General features: G+C 55.0%; 4 non-coding genes and 4 pseudogenes across 4 annotated transcripts; all 8 read right to left on the minus strand.

The window, feature by feature from the left end:
* Window positions 1-4,070: 4,070 nt before the first annotated feature.
* On the minus strand, window positions 4,071-4,189 carry LOC125994316 (5S ribosomal RNA). The gene has a single exon (XR_007490588.1). It is a non-coding gene; the product is annotated as a 5S ribosomal RNA (ribosomal RNA).
* Window positions 4,190-5,033: 844 nt separating this feature from the next.
* LOC125993910 (5S ribosomal RNA) lies at window positions 5,034-5,152 on the minus strand (annotated as a pseudogene).
* An 874-nt stretch (window positions 5,153-6,026) lies between these two features.
* Window positions 6,027-6,145, minus strand: LOC125994116 (5S ribosomal RNA). The gene has a single exon (XR_007490498.1). It is a non-coding gene; the product is annotated as a 5S ribosomal RNA (ribosomal RNA).
* An 845-nt stretch (window positions 6,146-6,990) lies between these two features.
* Window positions 6,991-7,109, minus strand: LOC125993865 (5S ribosomal RNA; annotated as a pseudogene).
* Window positions 7,110-7,740: 631 nt separating this feature from the next.
* Window positions 7,741-7,859, minus strand: LOC125994175 (5S ribosomal RNA). Its single transcript, XR_007490514.1, has one exon. It is a non-coding gene; the product is annotated as a 5S ribosomal RNA (ribosomal RNA).
* A 4,481-nt stretch (window positions 7,860-12,340) lies between these two features.
* Window positions 12,341-12,459, minus strand: LOC125993950 (5S ribosomal RNA; annotated as a pseudogene).
* Window positions 12,460-13,090: 631 nt separating this feature from the next.
* LOC125994180 (5S ribosomal RNA) lies at window positions 13,091-13,209 on the minus strand. Its single transcript, XR_007490515.1, has one exon. It is a non-coding gene; the product is annotated as a 5S ribosomal RNA (ribosomal RNA).
* An 838-nt stretch (window positions 13,210-14,047) lies between these two features.
* Window positions 14,048-14,166, minus strand: LOC125993870 (5S ribosomal RNA; annotated as a pseudogene).
* Window positions 14,167-14,186: the final 20 nt, after the last annotated feature.

Here is a 14,186-nt window from a genome sequence, read left to right on the forward strand (position 1 = left end):
CCGCCCGGCACATCCGGGAGGCCGTGCGCACGAGCCAAGTGGCCGAAAATAGCCCCCGCCGAGCGGATCGGCTGTTTATAAGCACCGCGGAGGTGGTCGCGACGCCTCATTCGACTTCCAGCGGCCGGCGAGCTCGCGCACCCGCCCGGCACATCCGGGAGGCCGTGCGCACGAGCCAAGTGGCCGAAAATAGCCCCCGCCGAGCGGATCGGCTGTTTATAAGCACCGCGGAGGTGGTCGCGGCGCCTCATTCGACTTCCAGCGGCCGGCGAGCTCGCGCACCCGCCCGGCACATCCGGGAGGCCGTGCGCACGAGCCAAGTGGCCGAAAATAGCCCCCGCCGAGCGGATCGGCTGTTTATAAGCACCGCGGAGGTGGTCGCGGCGCCTCATTCGACTTCCAGCGGCCGGCGAGCTCGCGCACCCGCCCGGCACATCCGGGAGGCCGTGCGCACGAGCCAAGTGGCCGAAAATAGCCCCCGCCGAGCGGATCGGCTGTTTATAAGCAGCGCGGAGGTGGTCGCGGCGCCTCATTCGACTTCCAGCGGCCAGCGAGCTCGCGCACCCGCCCGGCACATCCGGGAGGCCGTGCGCACGAGCCAAGTGGCCGAAAATAGCCCCCGCCGAGCGGATCGGCTGTTTATAAGCACCGCGGAGGTGGTCGCGGCGCCTCATTCGACTTCCAGCGGCCGGCGAGCTCGCGCACCCGCCCGGCACATCCGGGAGGCCGTGCGCACGAGCCAAGTGGCCGAAAATAGCCCCCGCCGAGCGGATCGGCTGTTTATAAGCACCGCGGAGGTGGTCGCGGCGCCTCATTCGACTTCCGGCGAGCTCGCGCACCCGCCCGGCACATCCGGGAGGCCGTGCGCACGAGCCAAGTGGCCGAAAATAGCCCCCGCCGAGCGGATCGGCTGTTTATAAGCACCGCGGAGGTGGTCGCGGCGCCTCATTCGACTTCCAGCGGCCGGCGAGCTCGCGCACCCGCCCGGCACATCCGGGAGGCCGTGCGCACGAGCCAAGTGGCCGAAAATAGCCCCCGCCGAGCGGATCGGCTGTTTATAAGCACCGCGGAGGTGGTCGCGGCGCCTCATTCGACTTACAGCGGTCGGCGAGCTCGCGCACCCGCCCGGCACATCCGGGAGGCCGTGCGCACGAGCCAAGTGGCCGAAAATAGCCCCCGCCGAGCGGATCGGCTGTTTATAAGCACCGCGGAGGTGGTCGCGGCGCCTCATTCGACTTCCAGCGGCCGGCGAGCTCGCGCACCCGCCCGGCAATTCCGGGAGGCCGTGCGCACGAGCCAAGTGGCCGAAAATAGCCCCCGCCGAGCAGATCGGCTGTTTATAAGCACCGCGGAGGTGGTCGCGGCGCCTCATTCGACTTCCAGCGGCCGGCGAGCTCGCGCACCCGCCCGGCACATCCGGGAGGCCGTGCGCACGAGCCAAGTGGCCGAAAATAGCCCCCGCCGAGCGGATCGGCTGTTTATAAGCACCGCGGAGGTGGTCGCGGCGCCTCATTCGACTTCCAGCGGCCGGCGAGCTCGCGCACCCGCCCGGCACATCCGGGAGGCCGTGCGCACGAGCCAAGTGGCCGAAAATAGCCCCCGCCGAGCGGATCGGCGGTTTATAAGCACCGCGGAGGTGGTCGCGGCGCCTCATTCGACTTCCAGCGGCCGGCGAGATCGCGCACCCGCCCGGCACATCCGGGAGGCCGTGCGCACGAGCCAAATGGCCGAAAATAGCCCCCGCCGAGCGGATCGGCTGTTTATAAGCACCGCGGAGGTGGTCGCGGCGCCTCATTCGACTTCCAGCGGCCGGCGAGCTCGCGCACCCGCCCGGCACATCCGGGAGGCCGTGCGCACGAGCCAAGTGGCCGAAAATAGCCCCCGCCGAGCGGATCGGCTGTTTATAAGCACCGCGGAGGTGGTCGCGGCGCCTCATTCGACTTCCGGCGAGCTCGCGCACCCGCCCGGCACATCCGGGAGGCCGTGCGCACGAGCCAAGTGGCCGAAAATAGCCCCCGCCGAGCGGATCGGCGGTTTATAAGCACCGCGGAGGTGGTCGCGGCGCCTCATTCGACTTCCAGCGGCCGGCGAGATCGCGCACCCGCCCGGCACATCCGGGAGGCCGTGCGCACGAGCCAAGTGGCCGAAAATAGCCCCCGCCGAGCGGATCGGCTGTTTATAAGCACCGCGGAGGTGGTCGCGGCGCCTCATTCGACTTCCAGCGGCCGGCGAGCTCGCGCACCCGCCCGGCACATCCGGGAGGCCGTGCGCACGAGCCAAGTGGCCGAAAATAGCCCCCGCCGAGCGGATCGGCTGTTTATAAGCACCGCGGAGGTGGTCGCGGCGCCTCATTCGACTTCCGGCGAGCTCGCGCACCCGCCCGGCACATCCGGGAGGCCGTGCGCACGAGCCAAGTGGCCGAAAATAGCCCCCGCCGAGCGGATCGGCTGTTTATAAGCACCGCGGAGGTGGTCGCGGCGCCTCATTCGACTTCCAGCGGCCGGCGAGCTCGCGCACCCGCCCGGCACATCCGGGAGGCCGTGCGCACGAGCCAAGTGGCCGAAAATAGCCCCCGCCGAGCGGATCGGCTGTTTATAAGCACCGCGGAGGTGGTCGCGGCGCCTCATTCGACTTACAGCGGTCGGCGAGCTCGCGCACCCGCCCGGCACATCCGGGAGGCCGTGCGCACGAGCCAAGTGGCCGAAAATAGCCCCCGCCGAGCGGATCGGCTGTTTATAAGCACCGCGGAGGTGGTCGCGGCGCCTCATTCGACTTCCAGCGGCCGGCGAGCTCGCGCACCCGCCCGGCACATCCGGGAGGCCGTGCGCACGAGCCAAGTGGCCGAAAATAGCCCCCGCCGAGCGGATCGGCTGTTTATAAGCACCGCGGAGGTGGTCGCGGCGCCTCATTCGACTTCCAGCGGCCGGCGAGCTCGCGCACCCGCCCGGCACATCCGGGAGGCCGTGCGCACGAGCCAAGTGGCCGAAAATAGCCCCCGCCGAGCGGATCGGCTGTTTATAAGCACCGCGGAGGTGGTCGCGGCGCCTCATTCGACTTCCAGCGGCCGGCGAGCTCGCGCACCCGCCCGGCACATCCGGGAGGCCGTGCGCACGAGCCAAGTGGCCGAAAATAGCCCCCGCCGAGCGGATCGGCTGTTTATAAGCACCGCGGAGGTGGTCGCGGCGCCTCATTCGACTTCCAGCGGCCGGCGAGCTCGCGCACCCGCCCGGCACATCCGGGAGGCCGTGCGCACGAGCCAAGTGGCCGAAAATAGCCCCCGCCGAGCGGATCGGCGGTTTATAAGCACCGCGGAGGTGGTCGCGGCGCCTCATTCGACTTCCAGCGGGCCGCGCACTCGCGCACGCCGCCCGGTTCAAATTTTCTAAGTGCAACGCACAATGAGATGCATGAGAAACGGCCTTGGTTACCATCACATTTGAAGCGATGAATACGAAGTTAAATTTTATGACTCGGTGTATAAGTCGAGGTCGATTTTTTTCGGTCGATTTTGGATCGAAAAAGGTCGACCAATACACCGGCAAATACGGTATATATACTTATTATAAATGTAGTATTTATTTATATTGATTTATTGTTTATTTATATATATAAAGGCAGGTCCGCAAAAATATTTCTGACGCGTAGCCGGTCCGTGGCGCAAGAAAGGTTGGGGACCACTAGTCTAAAAGAATCTGGCCGTAACTGGAATAGGGTTCTACGCGAATGCCCAACGGAAAAGTGAAGTGCACAAAACCTGCATTTGGCTGTATCAAAATAAATGTCATGAAAAAGGTAAAAACACTACATGGAAGCGCAATGTGTTGTGCTGGGTTCTTTTACAAGTAAAGACTGCTGCTTTGAGTTCACAGGGAGCCATGCTCTTTATTCACTGTACATAGAGGTTTTGAACTCGTGTTGTAGTTTCAGTGTCGGAGTTCAAACTAGGCTTGCAGTTTCCGAATGCCATTCGTGATGGGTGTTGTAAAAAGGTCTTGGCTTAAACGATTGAAGTGCACATAAGAAAAAAAAAAAAAAAAAAAGAGCTTGAAGTGCACATAAGAAAAAGAAAAAGCTTACAGCACCTGGTATTCCCAGGCAGTCTCCCATTCAAGTACTAACCAGGCCCGACCCTGCTTAGCTTCCGAGATAAGACGAGATCAGGCGTTCTCAGGGTAGTATGGCCGTAAGCCGTGAGGTGACCCAACATTTTGCATTTTATAGACACAATCGCCCCTGAAACTAGCGAGCAAGCCAATGAAGCCTTCAAAACTGCTTCGGCACATGGAGACCAAGCATCCTGCATTAAAAGACAAACCTTAACCACTTCGGGTTTCATTGTCTCCGATTACGCCTGGATGGGACCGGCTCGTTTCTGAGAAACAAGCTCGGTGCTCCCAATAATTCAACGTAATGGTGACTTTTATTTTTATGTGGTTTATATTTGTTTTTATGCCAGTCGTATCATTTTATTTAATCCTATTTATATATATTTATTATAAATGTAGTATTTATTTATATAGATTTATTGTTTATTTATATATATAAAGGCAGGTCCGCAAAAATATTTCTGACGCGTAGCCGGTCCGTGGCGCAAGAAAGTTTGGGGACCACTAGTCTAAAAGAATCTGGCCGTAACTGGAATAGGGTTCTACGCGAATGCCCAACGGAAAAGTGAAGTGCACAAAACCTGCATTTGGCTGTATCAAAATAAATGTCATGAAAAAGGTAAAAACACTACATGGAAGCGCAATGTGTTGTGCTGGGTTCTTTTACAAGTAAAGACTGCTGCTTTGAGTTCACAGGGAGCCATGCTCTTTATTCACTGTACATAGTCTGTCCTCTAGCGGTAAAAACGTGAACTGCAATGCTATGGCTGTCGCCACACAATGTAGGTTTTAAACTCGTGTTGTAGTTTCAGTGTCGGAGTTCAAACTAGGCTTGCAGTTTCCGAATGCCATTCGTGATGGGTGCTGTAAAAAGTTCTTGGCTTAAACGATTGAAGTGCACATAAGAAAAAAAAAAAAAAAAAAAAAAGCTTACGGTAACTGGTATTCCCAGGCGGTCTCCCATCCAAGTACTAACCAGGCCCGACCCTGCTTAGCCTCCGAGGTCGGACGAGAGCGGGCGCTCTCAGGGTAGTATTGCCGTAAGCCGTGAGACCGCTCAGAATTTTTCATTTTATAGACACAATCGCCCCTGAAACCATGCCAAGCAGCGGCGGGACTTGATGGCTGTGGTAAAAGTTTCCTTTCACAATTGACGTGGGAAAAAAAAAAAAAAAAAGGCTTTCAGCACCTGGTATTCCCGGACGGTCACCCTTCCCTTTTGTTTTTTTTTTTTTGTTTTTTTTACAACCAGGGCCGAAACAGGCTTTCTTCCAAGGCTTTTGGTGTTTTCTGGAAACATGGCTATCATGAAAAGTTATTGACAGCTTTTTATGCGGTAGCACGAATTTGCCGTTGCGACCTGCATTTTGCTGAATCAAAATAAATGCCTTGAAAAGTTTAAAAACACTTCATGGAAGTCACTTCACTGGTTTCTTTTATATCAAACAAATTGTTTTAGGTTATTCACCTGACATGTTTCGGCGGTTTCTTCCGCCTTCATCAGAGTGTCACAGATGTGATGGTGACGCGTCTTTATCAGCTGATGGATCAACATGTCAGGTGAATAACCTAAAACAATTTGTTTGATATAAAAGAAACCAGTGAAGTGATTAAATAAGGAAAAACAGAATGAACTTAGTACAATTACTTCATGGAAGTGTTGTGTTGGGTTCTTTTACAAGTCAAGCCTGCTGCTTTGAGTTCACAGGGAGCCATGCTCACTGTACATAGTCTGCTCTCTAGCGGTAAAAAATTTAACTACAATGCTGTGGATGTCACCACATAATATAGCTTTCAAACTCGTGTTATAGTTTCAATGTCGGAGTTTAAATTAGGCTTGCTGTTTCCGGATGCCATTCGTGATGGGTGTTGTAAAAAATAGCTTCTTAAACGATTGAAGTGCACATAAGAAAAAGAAAAAGCTTACAGCACCTGGTATTCCCAGGCGGTCTCCCATCCAAGTACTAACCAGGCCCGACCCTGCTTAGCTTCCGAGATCGGACGAGATCGGGCGTTCTCAGGGTAGTATGGCCGTAAGCCGTGAGGTGACCCAACATTTTGCATTTTATAGACACAATCGCCCCTGAAACTAGCGAGCGAGCCAATGAAGCCTTCAAAACTGCTTCGGCACATGGAGACCAAGCATCCTGCATTAAAAAACAAACCTTAACCACTTCGGGTTTCATTGTCTCCGATTACGCCTGGATGGGACCGGCTCGTTTCTGAGAAACAAGCTCGGTGCTCCCAATAATTCAACGTAATGGTGACTTTTATTTTTATGTGGTTTATATTTGTTTTTATGCCAGTCGTATCATTTTATTTAATCCTATTTATATATATTTATTATAAATGTAGTATTTATTTATATAGATTTATTGTTTATTTATATATATAAAGGCAGGTCCGCAAAAATATTTCTGACGCGTAGCCGGTCCGTGGCGCAAGAAAGTTTGGGGACCACTAGTCTAAAAGAATCTGGCCGTAACTGGAATAGGGTTCTACGCGAATGCCCAACGGAAAAGTGAAGTGCACAAAACCTGCATTTGGCTGTATCAAAATAAATGTCATGAAAAAGGTAAAAACACTACATGGAAGCGCAATGTGTTGTGCTGGGTTCTTTTACAACTAAAGACTGCTGCTTTGAGTTCACAGGGAGCCATGCTCTTTATTCACTGTACATAGTCTGTCCTCTAGCGGTAAAAACGTGAACTGCAATGCTATGGCTGTCGCCACACAATGTAGGTTTTAAACTCGTGTTGTAGTTTCAGTGTCGGAGTTCAAACTAGGCTTGCAGTTTCCGAATGCCATTCGTGATGGGTGCTGTAAAAAGTTCTTGGCTTAAACGATTGAAGTGCACATAAGAAAAAAAAAAAAAAAAAAAAAAAGCTTACGGTAAATGGTATTCCCAGGCGGTGTCCCATCCAAGTACTTACCAGGCCCGACCCTGCTTAGCCTCCGAGATCGGACGAGATCGGGCGCTCTCAGGGTAGTATGGCCGTAAGCCGTGAGACCGCTCAGAATTTTTCATTTTATAGACACAATCGCCCCTGAAACCATGCCAAGCAGCGGCGGGACTTGATGGCTGTGGTAAAAGTTTCCTTTCACAATTGACGTGGGAAAAAAAAAAAAAAAAGGCTTTCAGCACCTGGTATTCCCGGACGGTCACCCTTCCCTTTTGTTTTTTTTTTGTTTTTTTTTACAACCAGGGCCGAAACAGGCTTTCTTCCAAGGCTTTTGGTGTTTTCTGGAAACATGGCTATCATGAAAAGTTATTGACAGCTTTTTATGCGGTAGCACGAATTTGCCGTTGCGACCTGCATTTTGCTGAATCAAAATAAATGCCTTGAAAAGTTTAAAAACACTTCATGGAAGTGTTGTGTTGGGTTCTTTTACAAGTCAAGCCTGCTGCTTTGAGTTCACAGGGAGCCATGCTCACTGTACATAGTCTGCTCTCTAGCGGTAAAAAATTTAACTACAATGCTGTGGATGTCACCACATAATATAGCTTTCAAACTCGTGTTATAGTTTCAATGTCGGAGTTTAAATTAGGCTTGCTGTTTCCGGATGCCATTCGTGATGGGTGTTGTAAAAAATAGCTTCTTAAACGATTGAAGTGCACATAAGAAAAAGAAAAAGCTTACAGCACCTGGTATTCCCAGGCGGTCTCCCATCCAAGTACTAACCAGGCCCGACCCTGCTTAGCTTCCGAGATCGGACGAGATCGGGCGTTCTCAGGGTAGTATGGCCGTAAACCGTGAGGTGACCCAACATTTTGCATTTTATAGACACAATCGCCCCTGAAACGCGAGCGAGCCAATGAAGCCTTCAAAACTGCTTCGGCACATGGAGACCAAGCATCCTGCATTAAAAGACAAACCTTAACCACTTCGGGTTTCATTGTCTCCGATTACGCCTGGATGGGACCGGCTCGTTTCAGAGAAACAAGCTCGGTGCTCCCAATAATTCAACGTAATGGTGACTTTTATTTTTATGTGGTTTATATTTGTTTTTATGCCAGTCGTATCATTTTATTTAATCGTATTTACCGTATTTGCCGGTGTACAGGTCGACTCGGTGTATAAGTCGACCCCCTAAAATTCGACGGAAATTTACGATTTTATGATATATCCTTTGTATAAGTCGAGCTCAATTGTTGCATTATATTAAACTTCAAAATTCAATATGCGAAATTTATTGACGAAATGTGTTCAAATTCTGGGAGGCCGTGCGCATGCTGCTGTTTATAAGCACCGCGGAGGAGATCGCGGCCGGCGAGCTCGCGCACGCCGCCCGGCACCAACGGGAGGCCGGAAATAGCTCCAAGCCGAGCGGATCGGCACTTTATAAGCACCGCGGAGGAGATCGCGGCGCCTCATTCGACTTCCAGCGGCCGGCGAGCTCGCGCACCCGCCCGGCACATCCGGGAGGCCGTGCGCACGAGCCAAGTGGCCGAAAATAGCCCCCGCCGAGCGGATCGGCTGTTTATAAGCACCGCGGAGGTGGTCGCGGCGCCTCATTCGACTTCCAGCGGCCGGCGAGCTCGCGCACCCGCCCGGCACATCCGGGAGGCCGTGCGCACGAGCCAAGTGGCCGAAAATAGCCCCCGCCGAGCGGATCGGCTGTTTATAAGCACCGCGGAGGTGGTCGCGGCGCCTCATTCGACTTCCAGCGGCCGGCGAGCTCGCGCACCCGCCCGGCACATCCGGGAGGCCGTGCGCACGAGCCAAGTGGCCGAAAATAGCCCCCGCCGAGCGGATCGGCTGTTTATAAGCACCGCGGAGGTGGTCGCGGCGCCTCATTCGACTTCCAGCGGCCGGCGAGCTCGCGCACCCGCCCGGCACATCCGGGAGGCCGTGCGCACGAGCCAAGTGGCCGAAAATAGCCCCCGCCGAGCGGATCGGCTGTTTATAAGCACCGCGGAGGTGGTCGCGACGCCTCATTCGACTTCCAGCGGCCGGCGAGCTCGCGCACCCGCCCGGCACATCCGGGAGGCCGTGCGCACGAGCCAAGTGGCCGAAAATAGCCCCCGCCGAGCGGATCGGCTGTTTATAAGCACCGCGGAGGTGGTCGCGGCGCCTCATTCGACTTCCAGCGGCCGGCGAGCTCGCGCACCCGCCCGGCACATCCGGGAGGCCGTGCGCACGAGCCAAGTGGCCGAAAATAGCCCCCGCCGAGCGGATCGGCTGTTTATAAGCACCGCGGAGGTGGTCGCGGCGCCTCATTCGACTTCCAGCGGCCGGCGAGCTCGCGCACCCGCCCGGCACATCCGGGAGGCCGTGCGCACGAGCCAAGTGGCCGAAAATAGCCCCCGCCGAGCGGATCGGCTGTTTATAAGCAGCGCGGAGGTGGTCGCGGCGCCTCATTCGACTTCCAGCGGCCAGCGAGCTCGCGCACCCGCCCGGCACATCCGGGAGGCCGTGCGCACGAGCCAAGTGGCCGAAAATAGCCCCCGCCGAGCGGATCGGCTGTTTATAAGCACCGCGGAGGTGGTCGCGGCGCCTCATTCGACTTCCAGCGGCCGGCGAGCTCGCGCACCCGCCCGGCACATCCGGGAGGCCGTGCGCACGAGCCAAGTGGCCGAAAATAGCCCCCGCCGAGCGGATCGGCTGTTTATAAGCACCGCGGAGGTGGTCGCGGCGCCTCATTCGACTTCCGGCGAGCTCGCGCACCCGCCCGGCACATCCGGGAGGCCGTGCGCACGAGCCAAGTGGCCGAAAATAGCCCCCGCCGAGCGGATCGGCTGTTTATAAGCACCGCGGAGGTGGTCGCGGCGCCTCATTCGACTTCCAGCGGCCGGCGAGCTCGCGCACCCGCCCGGCACATCCGGGAGGCCGTGCGCACGAGCCAAGTGGCCGAAAATAGCCCCCGCCGAGCGGATCGGCTGTTTATAAGCACCGCGGAGGTGGTCGCGGCGCCTCATTCGACTTACAGCGGTCGGCGAGCTCGCGCACCCGCCCGGCACATCCGGGAGGCCGTGCGCACGAGCCAAGTGGCCGAAAATAGCCCCCGCCGAGCGGATCGGCTGTTTATAAGCACCGCGGAGGTGGTCGCGGCGCCTCATTCGACTTCCAGCGGCCGGCGAGCTCGCGCACCCGCCCGGCACATCCGGGAGGCCGTGCGCACGAGCCAAGTGGCCGAAAATAGCCCCCGCCGAGCAGATCGGCTGTTTATAAGCACCGCGGAGGTGGTCGCGGCGCCTCATTCGACTTCCAGCGGCCGGCGAGCTCGCGCACCCGCCCGGCACATCCGGGAGGCCGTGCGCACGAGCCAAGTGGCCGAAAATAGCCCCCGCCGAGCGGATCGGCTGTTTATAAGCACCGCGGAGGTGGTCGCGGCGCCTCATTCGACTTCCAGCGGCCGGCGAGCTCGCGCACCCGCCCGGCACATCCGGGAGGCCGTGCGCACGAGCCAAGTGGCCGAAAATAGCCCCCGCCGAGCGGATCGGCGGTTTATAAGCACCGCGGAGGTGGTCGCGGCGCCTCATTCGACTTCCAGCGGCCGGCGAGATCGCGCACCCGCCCGGCACATCCGGGAGGCCGTGCGCACGAGCCAAGTGGCCGAAAATAGCCCCCGCCGAGCGGATCGGCTGTTTATAAGCACCGCGGAGGTGGTCGCGGCGCCTCATTCGACTTCCAGCGGCCGGCGAGCTCGCGCACCCGCCCGGCACATCCGGGAGGCCGTGCGCACGAGCCAAGTGGCCGAAAATAGCCCCCGCCGAGCGGATCGGCTGTTTATAAGCACCGCGGAGGTGGTCGCGGCGCCTCATTCGACTTCCGGCGAGCTCGCGCACCCGCCCGGCACATCCGGGAGGCCGTGCGCACGAGCCAAGTGGCCGAAAATAGCCCCCGCCGAGCGGATCGGCGGTTTATAAGCACCGCGGAGGTGGTCGCGGCGCCTCATTCGACTTCCAGCGGCCGGCGAGATCGCGCACCCGCCCGGCACATCCGGGAGGCCGTGCGCACGAGCCAAGTGGCCGAAAATAGCCCCCGCCGAGCGGATCGGCTGTTTATAAGCACCGCGGAGGTGGTCGCGGCGCCTCATTCGACTTCCAGCGGCCGGCGAGCTCGCGCACCCGCCCGGCACATCCGGGAGGCCGTGCGCACGAGCCAAGTGGCCGAAAATAGCCCCCGCCGAGCGGATCGGCTGTTTATAAGCACCGCGGAGGTGGTCGCGGCGCCTCATTCGACTTCCAGCGGCCGGCGAGCTCGCGCACCCGCCCGGCACATCCGGGAGGCCGTGCGCACGAGCCAAGTGGCCGAAAATAGCCCCCGCCGAGCGGATCGGCTGTTTATAAGCACCGCGGAGGTGGTCGCGGCGCCTCATTCGACTTCCAGCGGCCGGCGAGCTCGCGCACCCGCCCGGCACATCCGGGAGGCCGTGCGCACGAGCCAAGTGGCCGAAAATAGCCCCCGCCGAGCGGATCGGCGGTTTATAAGCACCGCGGAGGTGGTCGCGGCGCCTCATTCGACTTCCAGCGGGCCGCGCACTCGCGCACGCCGCCCGGTTCAAATTTTCTAAGTGCAACGCACAATGAGATGCATGAGAAACGGCCTTGGTTACCATCACATTTGAAGCGATGAATACGAAGTTAAATTTTATGACTCGGTGTATAAGTCGAGGTCGATTTTTTTCGGTCGATTTTGGATCGAAAAAGGTCGACCAATACACCGGCAAATACGGTATATATACTTATTATAAATGTAGTATTTATTTATATTGATTTATTGTTTATTTATATATATAAAGGCAGGTCCGCAAAAATATTTCTGACGCGTAGCCGGTCCGTGGCGCAAGAAAGTTTGGGGACCACTAGTCTAAAAGAATCTGGCCGTAACTGGAATAGGGTTCTACGCGAATGCCCAACGGAAAAGTGAAGTGCACAAAACCTGCATTTGGCTGTATCAAAATAAATGTCATGAAAAAGGTAAAAACACTACATGGAAGCGCAATGTGTTGTGCTGGGTTCTTTTACAACTAAAGACTGCTGCTTTGAGTTCACAGGGAGCCATGCTCTTTATTCACTGTACATAGTCTGTCCTCTAGCGGTAAAAACGTGAACTGCAATGCTATGGCTGTCGCCACACAATGTAGGTTTTAAACTCGTGTTGTAGTTTCAGTGTCGGAGTTCAAACTAGGCTTGCAGTTTCCGAATGCCATTCGTGATGGGTGCTGTAAAAAGTTCTTGGCTTAAACGATTGAAGTGCACATAAGAAAAAAAAAAAAAAAAAAAAAAAAGCTTACGGTAAATGGTATTCCCAGGCGGTGTCCCATCCAAGTACTAACCAGGCCCGACCCTGCTTAGCCTCCGAGGTCGGACGAGAGCGGGCGCTCTCAGGGTAGTATTGCCGTAAGCCGTGAGACCGCTCAGAATTTTTCATTTTATAGACACAATCGCCCCTGAAACCATGCCAAGCAGCGGCGGGACTTGATGGCTGTGGTAAAAGTTTCCTTTCACAATTGACGTGGGAAAAAAAAAAAAAAAAGGCTTTCAGCACCTGGTATTCCCGGACGGTCACCCTTCCCTTTTGTTTTTTTTTTTGTTTTTTTTACAACCAGGGCCGAAACAGGCTTTCTTCCAAGGCTTTTGGTGTTTTCTGGAAACATGGCTATCATGAAAAGTTATTGACAGCTTTTTATGCGGTAGCACGAATTTGCCGTTGCGACCTGCATTTTGCTGAATCAAAATAAATGCCTTGAAAAGTTTAAAAACACTTCATGGAAGTGTTGTGTTGGGTTCTTTTACAAGTCAAGCCTGCTGCTTTGAGTTCACAGGGAGCCATGCTCACTGTACATAGTCTGCTCTCTAGCGGTAAAAAATTTAACTACAATGCTGTGGATGTCACCACATAATATAGCTTTCAAACTCGTGTTATAGTTTCAATGTCGGAGTTTAAATTAGGCTTGCTGTTTCCGGATGCCATTCGTGATGGGTGTTGTAAAAAATAGCTTCTTAAACGATTGAAGTGCACATAAGAAAAAGAAAAAGCTTACAGCACCTGGTATTCCCAGGCGGTCTCCCATCCAAGTACTAACCAGGCCCGACCCTGCTTAGCTTCCGAGATCGGACGAGATCGGGCGTTCTCAGGGTAGTATGGCCGTAAACCGTGAGGTGACCCAACATTTTGCATTTTATAGACACAATCGCCCCTGAAACTAGCGAGCGAGCCAATGAAGCCTTCAAAACTGCTTCGGCACATGGAGACCAAGCATCCTGCATTAAAAGACAAACCTTAACCACTTCGGGTTTCATTGTCTCCGATTACGCCTGGATGGGACCGGCTCGTTTCTGAGAAACAAGCTCGGTGCTCCCAATAATTCAACGTAATGGTGACTTTTATTTTTATGTGGTTTATATTTGTTTTTATGCCAGTCGTATCATTTTATTTAATCCTATTTATATATATTTATTATAAATGTAGTATTTATTTATATAGATTTATTGTTTATTTATATATATAAAGGCAGGTCCGCAAAAATATTTCTGACGCGTAGCCGGTCCGTGGCGCAAGAAAGTTTGGGGACCACTAGTCTAAAAGAATCTGGCCGTAACTGGAATAGGGTTCTACGCGAATGCCCAACGGAAAAGTGAAGTGCACAAAACCTGCATTTGGCTGTATCAAAATAAATGTCATGAAAAAGGTAAAAACACTACATGGAAGCGCAATGTGTTGTGCTGGGTTCTTTTACAACTAAAGACTGCTGCTTTGAGTTCACAGGGAGCCATGCTCTTTATTCACTGTACATAGTCTGTCCTCTAGCGGTAAAAACGTGAACTGCAATGCTATGGCTGTCGCCACACAATGTAGGTTTTAAACTCGTGTTGTAGTTTCAGTGTCGGAGTTCAAACTAGGCTTGCAGTTTCCGAATGCCATTCGTGATGGGTGCTGTAAAAAGTTCTTGGCTTAAACGATTGAAGTGCACATAAGAAAAAAAAAAAAAAAAGCTTACGGTAAATGGTATTCCCAGGCGGTGTCCCATCCAAGTACTTACCAGGCCCGACCCTGCTTAGCCTCCGAGATCGGACGAGATCGGGCGCTCTCAGGGTAGTATGGCCGTAAGCCGTGAGACCGCTCAGAATAT

The sequence above is a fragment of the Syngnathus scovelli genome, chromosome 1 (assembly GCF_024217435.2).
Source record: "Syngnathus scovelli strain Florida chromosome 1, RoL_Ssco_1.2, whole genome shotgun sequence".
Lineage (NCBI taxonomy): Eukaryota > Metazoa > Chordata > Actinopteri > Syngnathiformes > Syngnathidae > Syngnathus > Syngnathus scovelli.